The 15634-nt window shown below is 44.5% G+C and overlaps 1 protein-coding gene across 3 annotated transcripts in view; it reads right to left on the reverse strand.

Annotated features, from left to right (window-relative positions):
* Positions 1 to 15634, reverse strand: part of LOC148028515 (uncharacterized protein At3g49140-like) — a 119191-nt gene that overhangs the window by 41558 nt on the left and 61999 nt on the right. The gene's annotated exons all lie outside the window — the stretch shown is intronic.

The following is a 15634-nucleotide window of genomic DNA, read 5'->3' on the forward strand; positions in this document are numbered from 1 at the left end:
CAAATGGCTAGTTCAATAAATGCTTTGCTACATGGGAAAGATTCGGGCTTCCAAGCATGGATGAGGAGCCAAATAAGAAGTTTTCAAGGGCTGAGAAAAGGGATAGATCTGAAAATCTAGTTGCAAAGTGATAAAAACAACAAGGAGAGCATTGGAAAACAGTTACACACTGAAGGAAATTAAGGGCTGCAAATGAAGGCTTTGTTTATGAACAAGAGGATCACATCGCTTAACCATGAGCTTCAAAACATCAAAATCTTTGACCGGGATGACTTAAAAGTCAAGTTGGCTGAGTATCGACATCTCCTTGCCGAATTCTCTACTACAAGGGCTCCTAAGTCCTCTGATGAATCAGGTCACGTTATTTCTTAACAAGCTACCGCATAAATACTCCAATTTTGTGCAGCAAATAGTTTCTATGCCCAATTTACCCACATTCTATGAATTTGAGAGTCAGTTATTGCGTTATACACAGTTGTTCAATCGATTTCATATAAATAATCCCTCAGAGGGCGCTCTTGTTGCTCATTCTCAAAAGGCACAACAAGGGAAGGATAAACAAAATCAAAATCAAAATCAAGCAAGCCAATCAAAGAAAACTCCCAATCTCAACTCAAACCCGAGTGGTAGAATGTACCTAAGAAGAATAGGTATTGTCAACATTGTCAAAAGGCTGGCCATTTTGATTACGAGTGTTGATCAAAGGTAAGAGGCACAGCACCAAAACCCAAGTCACAAACTGTTGCCCCTCAGTCGGGCAACCCCCATGAGGGAAGGCATGATGATGGCAAGGGACAGTGGAAAGGTCTGACTCACATTGCCACCGATCAGCCATCTCAGTCAACAACATTCTCAACTCCAACAAGCTTATCTGACTGGTTTGCAAAGGCCCACATAGTCTCCGTATAGACATCCAATACGAGTCTCATCCACATCTATGAATTGCCTCCCGACAAGGTTACCACAGAGGCCCACTCGTCACAGTCGAGCACATCAACATCTATTTGGATTGTGAACAATGGAGCTACATATCATATGACTCCTATAGAGGACACCTTCCGTACCTGAGCCCCTACAGTCGAGCAGGTCCGTGTAGGAAACAACTCTTCGGTCAAGATCCAGGCTCAAGGTTGCATCAGTTTTCCCACTAACAAGGGTTTGAATTTGGCTTTGTTGGACAATGCATACCATGTTCCTCAGCTTAGAGTGAACTTGTTATCTGTTCAATAGCTTACTAGTTGGGGCAAGCAGTTTTCTTTACAAGCATCAAAGGCGAGGTCCTTGACTGTCAAACTATTTTAGTGATTACTCATAGTGAGGCATAGCCTAATGGCCTATACCACATGAACCATTTTCTTACCGAGCCAATAGCCAAGGGCTTAGTGTTCCATAGTCTCCAAGCATTCGCCGCATGTCAAAAGTCTACAAACAATGAGCATCTTTGGCATTTTCGCTTAGGCATCTTGGTTATGACTCTCTCTATGAGTTGTCTCGCCGTGAGATGGTTCAGGGCCTTCCTCGCCTAAAGCTAGCTCGAGATGTCTGTAAAGCATGTCAACTCAAGAAGCAGCATCATATGCCATTCGCTTTGCAGTCTACACATAGACCTAAGGCACCACTTACATTGATTCACATTGATCTTTGTAGACTAACATCCACTACCGCCTTAAATGGAGACTTATACTTCTTTTTTATAGTGGATGATCATTCGAGATACATGTGGGTCTTCTTCCTCAAGCATAAGTCCCATGCTTTTACATATTTCTCTGCTTGGGTGTTGTTGATTCATAACAGATCGTCATGTTGATTGCATGAGGAGTAATAGTGGTGGTAAGTTCATCTTCCACAAGTTTTCCGAGTTTCTTCAGCAGCGTAGCATCTCTCGCCAGCTCACCTCTACCAACTCCCCCTCTCAAAATGGAGTTGTAGAGAGTAGGAACCGGATAGTCGGGGAAATGGCACGCTCCATGCTGTTCGCAGCAAAGCATCTTTGGGTTAAGGCTACTAACATTGCAGTGTACATCTTCAACTGGTGTCCAGCTCCGGCTCTTCCTTAAAAGACCCCGTATGAGGTATTCTTCGGCTCTCAGCCTATCATATCCCACTTCAGAGTCTTGGAGTGTCATGCATACACACACAGGCCTGATGATAAAATAGGAAAGCTCACTCCCCAAGCTGATCTCCTTATCTTTTTCTGATATTCTTTCAAAGCGAAAGCCTATCGTTTATTCGATCTTCGAATGAACAAGGTGCTCATTAGAAGGCACATCATCTTTGACGAGAGGGATATCCTGCAGTCCACTATACCGGATTCCTATCCGATTCGTCCTTCCACTTCATTGGAGATCGTGCCTACTAAGCCTGGTCTACTACCCACTTCTAACCTACCTACACATTCTTCAGCTCCCAAGCCCCCTCCGCACAACTTTTTACCTCGCTGGTACTAGCAAACCATGCGGGATTCAAGAATCTTACCACAGGATTTCACTCCGAAGGGACCTAGAAGATCTGCTTGCACCTCAGGAATCATTTGCATCATTGTTTATAGCTGATTACATAGCACATTTTGAGCCAGATACATGGCAGAAGGCTCTTCAATACCCTCAATGGTGAGAGGCCATGGAGAAGAAGCTAGAGAGTATTGACCAAAATGAGACTTGAATATTGGTGGATCATCCGAGCCACAAGAAAGTCATCGAGACAAAGTGGATTTTTAGGACCAAGCTACAGAGGCTGATGCGACTTTAGACAAGTACAAGGCTCACCTTGTCTTGCAAGGGTTTCGACAAAAGCATGGTATTAATTATGAAGAGACCTTCGCACCTACTATGCAGTTCACATCTTTTCAGTTATTACCCACGCTAGCCACTCACCATGATTGGCCGATATATCAGATGAATGTCAAGAGTGCCTTCCTAAATGGTTATCTGGAGGAGGAAGTCTATGTGGAGCAGCCACTAGGATTTCCTTCTGCGAACCCGAAGGATAAGGTATTCTGCTTGCAAAAAGCTCTTTATGGGCTGAAGCAAGCACCGCATTTTTGGTTCCATAGGATGGACGAGTTCTTACAAACTCATGGATACCATTCTACCCCTTACGATCCAAACTTATATATTTCATCCACTACAAAAGGAGTCAAGTACATCCTATTATACGTTGATGACTTACTCATCACAAGCTCAGATTTTGCTCCCATAGCAGAAATTAGAGCAAAGCTTAGTGCTACATTTAAGATGACCGACCTCAATTTGTTGTCTTACTTCTTAGGGATGGAGGTAGTTCGATCTAGGAGTTGTATTTTTTTGTCACACTAGAAGTCTGCACTTCAGCTCATGGAACAGTTCACTATGGATCAGACATGGCCAGTGGCCATGCCCCTTGATCCTACTGTCCACTTGTCGAAGGATACCTTAGGTCAGCCCTTCGATGGGCGCACCTATAGGTCTATTGTAGGGAAACTTCTTTGGTTAGTTCATACTAGGCCAAACTTAGCTTACTCAATTGGCATTCTCAATCAGTATTTCACAACACCTAGGATGTCACATTGGATTGCATGTCTTCATATGTTGCATTATTTACGATGTACTTATTCTTATGACCTCACTTATGGTTCTAGTTTATGTTTGCAGGCATACACTGATTCCAATTGGGCAAGAGATCTTCACACCTGATGTTTCCATAGCAGCTACCTCTTCACCTTGGCACAGCTCTCATTTCTTGGTCCAACCATAAGCAAGAGATAGTGGTGGCTTCCATGACTAAGGCTGAGTATAGGGCTCTCTTCAATGGCACCATCGAGCCCATCTACCTGAGGAGCTTAATGGCGCCGCTTCACTTCCCTTTGTGACTCTCCCACCATTATCTACTACAATAACCAGAGTGCCACTACCCTTGCGGGCAACAATAATCACACCACGAACGCGGCATGCCAAAGCCCACTTCCACTTTTCTAGTCAGCAAGTTGAGCTAGGCACTATCCGCCTAGAGTTTGTGCCTTCATTGAACAATTTTGCAAACATTTTGACCAAAGCGGTCAACTGGTCAGTTCTTCAGTATCTTCTATCCAGGATCAGCTTGGATACACCCTTCCCTACTTCAAATTGACGGCGGGGAGAGGATGCTTCCATCTTTCTTTCCCTTTCAATTTGAGAGGGAGCGGCTACTTCTCTTAGTAGTAACACTAATGACGCTTACAGTTTTTAGGCATTCATTCATTTATTCTTTTGTATTGTACTTATGGATATTTGTAACTTCTTCTGCATTGTCACGATGATATGATTGTAAAAGGGCCTTGGGTAAGTGCACAGTTCCCCTGCGAGGACACTATCCAAGTGGCACCATTGCATTGCATTTTGCATAAGCATGACATCTTGCATCTCCCTTGCATTACCCCATGCATTGGTATTCTGTTCATGTAAATATGCATCTCTGCGCATTTATCCCTTTTCGGTTTTTTGGAGTGGTCAACTCTGAATCCACCATATTCGTGGCATTGCACATGGCAATCTTTGAGGCAATTCTTCCTAGCTTGTCTTGCTTGCTTTACATCTTTGTTATATTTGTATCACCCACACCACAGTCATTTTCTTTCTTCACTGACACCCACTCATGGTGGGGATAGTATGCTTATTTTGTGAAGGTCTTGGGTCTAACCATCCCTTATCACTTCTCGTTTGGGGCACGGATACTCAATAGCATGAAAACTGATTTGAAATTGTCATTTATTGTTCTATCAAAACTACAAAGCCCTAAAAAAAAAATTCCATAGCTAATTCCATCCGCCTTTGCAGGAGTTGGTAGACCATTGGGCAACCAACATGCATCCTTTGTCCGATGCCCTAGCGTCTCTAGGTGATCACTTGGGCTTCCTTGGTAAGATAATCATCGCCTCTCTAGTCTTAGAAGGCCACTGGGCAACCAACGCGCACCCTTTGTCCGATGCTCCGACTGCTTTGGGGTGGGACACCTTGAGATAAAAGATAAAGAAAGACAAGCTTGGCCGGCCTACTTCTCGCGGCACCATTGTTGGGCCTGCGAGGGGGTGTTGAACTAAAAATGCATTAGTTACACCTCAAACAGCCCCAAAACATGCTTAATTAAGGAAAAAACCTTGTTTATTTAAAAAGAAATACATTCCTAGAGAGTGTCTGTATCCCATAAGTACCAACCCACTTCGGAGAGCCCAAACTTTCTATAAATAGATATGTTGCCCTCCATTCAGCTCTAATCTCATTTTTGCAAGTTTCAGGTGGTTTCAGCTAACTGCCCACATACGTTCGTGGAGGACATCACAATCCAAGCTCTGCATTGCAGTCTTCACTCATCTGGTGCTTGTTTCCAACGCTCCATCACTTTGCTATTGTTTCCAGTCAAGCGACTGCTATTGTCCATCATCCAATTGTCATACAACCTGCCACATCAACATACTGCTGCGATTGCAAGCCCCAACTACCGCCTTGCAAATTTTCTCTCTCCTCCAACTGTCACCATCATCTCCTTAGCCTTTTGTTATTGTTTTCTCTCTCCTGCAACCTGCGTTTTTAGTATTTCTCTAATCACCTGCATTTTTAGTCTTTCTCTCTCTTGCATTGCCGTCTACATCAAATTCAGCCTTCCTTGGCCACGTTTGCTCCTGTTCGACATTCCAAGGCTGCCTTGCAACGTTTCAGGATGCATTCAAAGTACGACACTCTCCAACTCATTACCCCCTATCTCTTTGTTAGAGTGAGTTTTTATTGCTTTCAAAAGAGAAAAAATACATGAAAAACATGCCTTATACCTACCCAATTCAACACGATATAGCTGACCCCCTCTAAAGTAGTACAAACATATATGTTCAGGTCATAAGGGGTGGAATGGTATCCGTGAGTTCTAAGGAACTCATCCATCCTCTAAAACCAAGACCGCTTGCTTCAGCCCGTAAAGAGCATTCTGCAAGGGAAAGACCTTATCTTTCCAATCAGCTAAAGAAAATCTAGGAGGCTACTCCACATAGACTTCCTTCTCCAAATAACCATTTAAAAAGGCACTTTTGACGTCCATCTAATAGATTAGCCAACCGTAGTAAACAACTAGCACAACCAAAAAACAAAATGATATCAACCGCGTAATAGGAGTAAAGGTTGCTTCATACTCAATACCTTTCTTTTATCGAAACCCTTGCATCACAAAGTGAACCTTGTACTTATCTTAATTCCCATCAGCCTTTAGCTTAGTCCTAAAAATCCACTTTATCCCACTGACCTTTTTGTGGCTCAAACGATCCACCAAGGTCTAAGTTGTTAGAATTCATGGCTAAGTCTGTGCATGTCAATGGGCTAAGTCACCACGATATTATCCTAATTATTTAGGCTTTTCTTGGCATTTTATAATGGTCATTTTAGCATTTATTGTTGGCCAACCTGACATGATTTATGGCATTATTTTTACCTATTCATTCAGGCTTCTCCTCCACATTCATCAATGTGATCATTGATCACCTTACTGGTTCTGGTGGAAGGGAGAGGAGCAGGTGCCAATGCCATCATAGCCAGTGACTCACATTGATTCTTTATTGTCTCATATCTTGGAATATGGATTCCATTTCCCGAGTATCACTTTGCTTCTGAGGTTCTTGTGCAGTGTTCTTTTCTTTTGCCGTGTTTCTCTCTCTTTTCTCTGTCTCTTGTGTACACCAATCTATTACAGCAGTTTTCCACACACTTCCATCACTCCATCCACTTCTGACATGGTATAAGATTGCAGGATCATTGCCCCTGCTGCTGTTTTACATTGTTCCAGGTCTGAGTTTTGACTTTTCGTCTGCTGATTGGAACTGTTCTAACTGCTGCACATGACTTCCAGCCTGAGTGACCATCTTTTGATCATTTTTGGCATGTTTCCTCAGTGTTTTGTAGATTGCCATTTTCATTTTCAGCTTTTTCAACCTGTTTTAAGGCTGGGGACCTATTAACTGACCCTTCCAAATCTATGTTTTGTGTCTACTACCTGTGTTTTACTGATCAGCCGCTGTGTTTTGACTGTTTGCTCCCGTACAGGGCTGGGTGACAGTATTTTCAGGCTGGTTCTGGTTATTTTTGGTCCATCTTCTCATTTTGAGATACATTGTTCAGCTTTAGAGAGGGTTCATGTGCATCCGGTTGTCATGTTCTCACCACTACACTATGGGTACTGTTGCTCTTTTCTCTATGTGCTTTCTTTACTGCTTGGAACTCGTGCAATCCTTGTGAGTCTGTATTTGTGGCATACTTTTCTCTTTGAAAATCCCTTACCTTTCTTCATCTTCTCCATATCACTTTTGTGATGGCTCCTTCGACATCTCCTCCTGATGGTCAGCATGCAACTATTCTTTACTCATCTACAAGTGTTATGTTCAAGACTTGCAGCATTCAGCTTCAAGTTTCTGTGAGGATGCTATCTCTTGGTATTTCAAAGGTTCAAGTTTCAAAGAGGGGTGCCATACGGCCGAAGAAGAAGTCTCAATGCTATTGTAGCAAGAAGGGACACCTCCGCAAGGACTGTAGGACATTAACAACCTTACAACAGGAGCATGAGTGGACGATGACAACGGGTGATGACTCTCTCGGCAAGTCTTCCTCTTCTCCAAGTCTAGGTTTAGACTCCATCTATGTGGCCCCAACGATGGCTGCAATGGCCTCCCTTCCACGCTGCTAGTACAGGTGATGGATTCATCCCTCACAACTCACCAGTGCTAGAGAGGGAGTGTGAAAGGGTGGTGAGATGGATTAGGTGAACCTCATCTATACAGGTATATAGGTGCACAAGTTCCAGAGACAGGTTTCTCTAACACACTGATCGAAGTCTAGCAGGTTCAAATCCTAGAGCTTGGATTGACATCCAGGTTCATGATGAGTTGTTAATTTATATAGAGAGCCGCATTGGCTGAGCTCACATGAGGAGACACTTTGGTGCTCTAGCCAAAGGCAGAAAATCCATGGCCACATATGTTCAAAGGCATTTTTGAGAGGATGGTCTTGTATACTACTGTGAGATTTATTGACAGATATTGAGAGCTGCTATGGTTCTTCTCTATTTTGAGACGCTAGTACGATCCACATCGACATCAGATTCTCTCCGAGGCATCTTGGTGGTGGCTTGCGCACCCACTACTTGTGTATCCATGGTTCTCCTCTACTATTCCTTGTTGTACGTACTATGATGGGACATTATCGTGGAGGGTGCCTAAGAGTGTAAGAATCTACAGGTGGGTCAAGAGTGGGTAGTAGACCTAGCTCAAAAGACACTATCTCTGAATAAATAATGTGAGGAAAGGGCTCGTAATCTAGTATAGAAGACTACACAATCTACCTTTGTTGTCTTATTTTTTGGGGATGGAGATAGTCCGGTCTAGGGATAGTATTTTTGTGTCACAACAAAAGCATGCTTTTCAGCTAGTGGACCAATATTGCATGGATTAGATGCGGCCTATGGCCACGCCTCTTGATCCCACTATCCATCTTTCCAAGGATACCCTCAATCAATCCTTCAATGAGCACACATATAGATTTGTGGTAGGAAACTTCTTTGGTTGATTCACATTAGGCCAGATTTAGCTTACTCTGTTAGTTTGCTTAGTCAATATTTCACTACACCTAGAATGTCACATTGGTTTGCATGTCTTCATGTTTTGAGATATTTGCAGTGTACCTATTCTTACGGCCTAATTTATGGATTTGGTTTATATTTTCAAGGATACTACTCTAATTGAGCATGAGATCTTGAGACTCAACGTTCCCATGGCAGCTACCTCTTTACCTTGGGTGTGGCACCCATTTCTTAGCCAGCTGTAAGTAGAAAACAGTGGCAACTTCCATGGCTGAGACTAAGTATTGGGCTCTTTTTCATGGTATCATGAAGGCTATCTACTTGAGGAGCTTCCTGGCGGCACTTCAATTACCGTACATCTCTCCCACTGTTGTCTACTATGACAACGAGAGCACCATTACCCTTGCAGGCAATCCAATCATTGCACCACGAATGTAGCATGTAGGGATCCACTTCCACTTCACCAAAGAGCAAGTTGAGCTAGGCACCATAAGCATAGACTCTGTGCCTTCCTCCGACGACTTTGCAGTCATATTAACCAAGGCAGTCAACAGGCAAGTCTTGCAATATATTTTACCCAGGATCAACTTGGGTACTCCCTTCCCTACTTCTTCAAATTGACAAGGAGAGGGTGATTCCCTCTATCTTTTCCTTTCAACTTGAGAGGCAGCAACTTTCTTCTCTTGGTGTGACAGGATATTGCTTACAGTTTCTTTTCAAACATTATGCATATTATATTTTTGTATCTTCATCCGCATCATCAAGATGACATAATTGTAAAAGGACGCTTAAGCAAGTGAAATCAAAGCTGCCCATTGATATCTATATCCATCAAGCGTCTGTTTCCAGCCTTCATCACATAGTTTTCATCACCCATTGTTGCTATCTAGCACTGCTTGCAAACCACTCGCTTGCTACTGCCAACTACCACATTGTAACAACTGTGCATTTTTACCTACTGGTTGCTGTCTTGCTACAATCAACTGCAGATCTACTTGCATTTTCCATAGCTGGCTGTTACAGGCTGCCACGTTATCACCTACAGCTACATTTGATATTTTCTCTCTCCTTTTCCTATCTTGGCCCCACACACTACAGCATTTGCTGCTGTTCGATATCTAAAGGCTGACTTGCTGCAGTTCAGGATCCATCAAGAGTACAACACACTCCGACTCAGCATCTCTGCCTCGTTCCTTGAGACACTAGAGTTCAAGCTATAGTTTTCATTCCCTACATGGTTTGTTAGCTACATGAGCATTGTTTATTCACTATTCAATCATTCATTCAAAATTCCACTATATTCATTGGCTTGTGAGTTACCCTAACCCTAATTGTGTTCTGTTGAGTATATGTTGTCATATGCTTCCATTTATGTTTTTGCATTAGGGTATTTCTTTATAATATTTTCCTTTGGTAGAGTTTGCATACAATAACTGTTAGTCTGCTCTTCTTCAGTCTCAGTCTGTCATCTCCTGGTTGTGAGCTCCTGTCAGAGTCTGACAGGAGACTGAGGAATAGTTCCACTCACAAAGCTCCATTTGAGATTGTGGAAGGTAGTAAGAAAGTGCCAACTATTTTGCACACAAATGACACTGTAAGGCTAAATGGTATGTGGAAAACATGGATACAATCTATGTAAAGGTGAAGCATACTCTTGAGAGGTCTCAAGAGAAGTAAAAGAAGGCAGTTGATCGTCGTAGACATGGTTTATAGTTCATAGAGGGCGATTATGTGTTGTTGGGTTTTGAAAAGGCAAGGCTGAAAATAATGGAAGGTAAAGAGAGGTTCTATCCAAAGGTGAGTAGGAGATATTATGGCCCCTTCTAGGTGTTGAAGAGGATCAACGATGTTGCCTATAGACTGAAATTGCCTCCATACTAGAGGATACACAATGCCTTTCATATGAGCTTGTTGAGGCCTTTTCTTGGTGATGATGTGCCTAAGAATATATTTGTTGAAATTCAGCCAGAGATTGAGTTGGATGAGATATTGCTATATGAGTACATCTTGGCACATAAAGAAAGAAGATCAAAGGTAAAGTTTTCAAAAGGTATTTGGTAAAGTGTCAAAATAAGTGGATGAAAGAGGATGCCTTGGTAGACAATCCTTACTTGTTGTAGCTTTACCTCGACGGTCCAAGGGGAGATAGCACTTCCACTCTTCTAATGATGGACGGCTCTCATGTATAGTGGCCAGTGTATAGTGGATCTCGGATGTATTCAGCATGCATCCAAGGTACTAATCCGACAATATGTTTGCCATGAGGTCATTATTTACTATATGAGTCATCACTACAGTTTTGGCATGCATATGGTATGGTGATTCACTTGCAGCTCTAAAGCTATACATTTGCATAAGTATGCATCAGTTTGCATCAATATATGATCATTAAAGATTGATTATAAATTACCATTTTTCAATGAATGATCATTAATTATCAATGGTATTCAGCTGGTTTTGTGGACAGCTATGCGTTTTATGAATGCCATTAAAAGTTCAGCCATGGTTTATACTCAGTTTCAACTTTGCAATGGTTATCTGGCCAAAACAATTGAGGTGTGCTAATAAAAAATGCATTCTATGGGTTTCTAGCAACAATTTCAGATTCTCTATGAGTTTGTTATGGTTTTGCTAGCAAGTTTTTGGCATTAGCATGGATAAGCAATAATGGCCAATGTTAGTTTTTACTATGATGCATTCTAAAAAATTCCAATGTGATATCTTTTGCTTTGACACATTGCAATGCAATCAAGGACAATTGCAAGATGGGAGAAAAGGAAGCAATTCCCTGTCATAGCAAGCCTCGTTCCAAGAAAAGCTGGTAAACACCCTTGGGCGGGAAGTTGGCTGTGGAAAAGGTGGTAACACCCCGCAATCCAGGATACCGAATCATCAGCAGACACTTTTCCAGAAGAAATATGCCAACGCTGCCTCCCTTGGAGTGCTGTCTCTGTACTCCCCATAGAACATGTGATTCCCTAACATAGATGACATGATCTCCAAAAAATCTACAGTACCAGATATATGGGCTACCTCCCTGGGTACGCCTCATCTTCAATACCCTGATGACAATAATAAACGAAGCGATCTTCATCAACAACCCCTTGAGTGATGCGAGCTTTCATCCTAACCGGATGGGGATGTGAGTATGGTCTACCCTCTGTATCTATCAGTAAGAGTGAGACAGGGGGTGGGGTCATAGTAGCAATGCAACGGGAACGGGAACAGGAACCCAAGGTCCTAAGGGAACAAGAACGAAGCCCCAAGGGGAACGGGAACATAAGGGGAATGACTTGTACTATATATATGATTTATATATTTTAAACTATTCATTTATATATTTCATAAAAGCTCTTTGAAAAACACATGCACAATTTGCAAAACATGATAGTCTTTTTCATAGATGAAAGGATAAATACATTGAAATGGCACATAACTTATAAGATTCAAAATAGATGATAATCTAGGATTATACTACATAAAAGAGTCAAAAAATATCAAGTAACAAGTACAGTTGACAAAATTGTTAGCCTGCTCTTCTTCAGTCTCAGTCTGTCATCTCCTGGTTGTGAGCTCTTGTCAGAGTTTGACAGGAGACAGAGGAGCTCTGTCAGGACATTTTTGTTCAGCATGCAGTCTTGGGCTTGTTCCAGCCCAAACTGGGCTGTTTTTGTGCTGACTGCCCATTTTTCTGGGCAGTCGGCCAGATCTGGCCATAGTCGGCCAGATCTGGCTGGTCGGCCAAATCTGGCCAGGTCGGACAGTTTGGCTGGTCGGCCAGTTTGCTGGCCTGGGGGCTATTTATAGCAGCCCCCCCAGTCAGTCCAGCATTGCTCTCTGCAGGTACAGCTCTGCAGCTCGCTTCCACCCCAGGCTGCTCCTTTCCTGCTGGCGACCTCTGTCCGGGCTGTTTCTTGGTGCTGGTGGTCTCTTTTCTGGTGTTCGACATCAGATCTCTTTGCGTTTTGCAGATCCAGGTGTTTGTACGCCCTCTCTGCCTGCATCTTGGTGGTTGGTGACCACATTGCTGGTCCTATTTCGACAGCGGCACAACTTTCTTTGGTATTTTGCAGATTGGAAGATGTCTTTACCAGTTTTCAGGCTTTGAAGACTTAGAGGATGAGCTTCTCTCTCATCATTCCTCTGAGCGGAGGCGGGACTATCGTGAAGTTCAACATCGGGAAGACCCTCCTCGCACTCGTCCTTCTTCAGTCCATGCATCTCAGAGGGTTCCATCTACTGCGAAGGTTTCTTCAGTGAAGACTGCTTCAGATGTGCGGATGCCTTCCTTGATTCCCTCTATACAGGTGCCGATTCTCCCTTCCTTTCCGAAGGAAGATAAGTTGCATGGTTCCAACTACTCCCTATGGTCATGCAAGGTGGCTTGCATCCTCGATACATTTGACCTTTGGGAGCTTGTTTCTTCGCCCATCGACCGACCCCCCGTGGATTCGTCCGATGGCACCTCTATGGACCGTGCAGCCTTATGGGATAGGCTCAACTCACGAGCCCGTTCCTTTCTTTTTATGAGTCTCCATGATTCTGTTCTTGTACATGTTCACAGGTTAAAGACCGCGGCGGAAGTATGGACAAAGCTTGTGTCTTTGTATCAGCACAAGACATTTGCCCACAAGATTTCCTTGGAGAAGAAGTTGCGGATGCTCAATCTTGATGGTTCTTCTTCCATGAAGGAGCACATCACGAAGATGGAGGATATGCGAGGCGAGCTAGCCTCTCTTGGTAGTCTGATATCGTCTGAGGATATGGCGATGATTCTATTGACTCAGCTGCCATCACCCCGTTATGATGTCTTCTACACCAGCCTCATCACTTCGAGGACCCGTGAGACACTCCTATGGGAGGAGCTTTCCCCGCTTGTCTTGGAGCATGACGAGCGACTCAAAGAGGTGGGAGCCAGTGGCTCCACCAAGGCATTTACGGCTAGCACAGGTGGTGGCAAGAAGAAGAAACAAAAGGAGAAGAAGGCCAAGGACAAGAAGGCGGAGGACAAGAAGGATGCGAAGGAGAAGAAGCCCAAGTGTCCCCATTGTGGGAAGGGCACTCATCCCGAGGAGAAGTGTTGGCAGAAGTATCCCCATTTGAAGCCTAAGGAGAAGGACTTGAAGGCGGCCCCAGCCACAACAGAATCTGCGTTTGTGCATCTCTTTGTTGAGGAAGACACTGCCCTAGCTTCTACCACACAGGAGAAGCCTTGGCTCGTCGACAGTGGAGCATCTTCACATATGACCTTCCGTCAGGATTGGCTTCAGGATCTTTGTTCCAAAGGGGGTACAGTCACCATTGGTGACAATTCTACAGTTCCTGTTCGAGGAGTGGGGACTTTACCTATGTTTTCTGACAGGCGGTCTTCCTCCGCCAAAGTTCTCTATGTCCCTGATTTGGGTTTTAACCTATTTTCTGTGCATGGCCTTACTCAGTTAGGTATTCGAGTCATTTTTACACAGGATGTAGTCACAGTGGAGGATGCTTCTACAGGTGATGCTCTCTGGACAGGTACACAGGAGGGTGGGCTTTATACGCTCACAGCCTTGGCTACGCGGACTTCCCATGAGCTTGGGCTGCTTTGGCATGCTCGGTATGGTCATTTGAACCTCGATTCTCTTCGCTGGGCTTCTAGGAGGAAGATGGTGGAGGGACTTCCTGATTTCCCTCCTCTTCACACTTTGTGCCCTAGCTGCTTGAGGGGCAAGCAGCACCGGCAGCCTCACCCGCAGGTTGCTTCTAGGCGGGCTTCTTCTCCGCTTGAGTTGGTACATACCGACCTTTGCGGACCTATGGGCACGGCCTCCCTTGGGAAGGCCAAGTATTTGATGCTGATTGTGGACGACTTTAGTCGTTATGTGTGGCCTTATTTCTTGGAGTACAAGAGCGAGGCGTACTCCCGTTTCTGTGAGTGGCAGGTGTTTGTGGAGACCCAAACAACTTCCAAGGTTCATGGTGTTCGAGCTGATCACGGTGGAGAGTTCACTTCTCACCTTTTCTCTCAGTTTTGCAGGGATCATGGTATTCGGGTGGAGTATTCCCATCCGAACACACCATCAGAGAATGGTGTGGTGGAGCGTGCGAATCGGACCATGATTGAGATGGCCCGATCCATGCTGGAGCATAGGAGTCTTCCTCATTTCCTTTGGGGTGAGGCGGTGGCTACAGCAGTACATATTCGCAACCGCTCTCCGACTTCGGCGTTACAGGACATGACTCCGTATGAGGCTTTCTTTGGGAAGAAGCCTTCCGTGTCCCATTTTCGCATCTTTGGGTGCGATGCTTTTGTCCATGTGGACAAGAAGAAGAGGAAGACGAAGTTCGACTCTAAGTCGAGAAAGCTTATCTTCGTTGGTTATAGTACGGCCACGAAGGGATATCGGCTCTATGACCCGACGACGCGGACGGTTGAGGTGAGCCGGGATGTGATCTTTGATGAGGCTTCGGCCTCTGAGGATCCGATTGATGGTTCTATTATAGATGTTTCTTCATCATCGACGGACCCCCCCCCCACCTTCTCTCCCTTCACTTCCTTCCAGAATGCCCCTTAGCACACCCCCTATTCCTCCTCCTTCGGCTTCCCTTTCCCCTTTGGTGGATGTGCCTTCGTCTTCTACGAGCTCTTCTACCGCCACTTCGGGATCTTCACGGAATGTACAGCGTTCTTCCGATGCGGAGGATCTACCTTCACTCGGTGAGGGGGAGTCCCTCTCCGATTTGGGTGCTTTACAAGTTCCGGAGACCCCCCGGTCTCCCTCGCCAGATTTGGCTGGTCGGCCAAATCTGGCCAGGTCGGCCAGTTTGCTGGCCTAGGGGCTATTTATAGCAGCCCCCCCAGTCAGTCCAGCATTGCTCTCTGCAGGTACAGCACTGCTCCCTCCGTCTCCGTCTCTGGCATTGGTGCTACCACTGCTTCCAATCTGTCCTGGTTCCCTCACTGACGCTCCGGGCTGCGTGCAGGGACTGTTCTGTCCATTCCAGTGTATTCAGCATTCATCTCAGTCAGTGCAGACTTTCTTCCTTCATTCTCTGCTTCCTCTCTCCTCTCCTCTGTGTTCGTGTTCTT

This window comes from Lygodium microphyllum, chromosome 11, assembly GCF_053477565.2.
Source record: "Lygodium microphyllum isolate KBCC chromosome 11, Lygodium_microphyllum_v1.1.10, whole genome shotgun sequence".
NCBI lineage: Eukaryota > Viridiplantae > Streptophyta > Polypodiopsida > Schizaeales > Lygodiaceae > Lygodium > Lygodium microphyllum.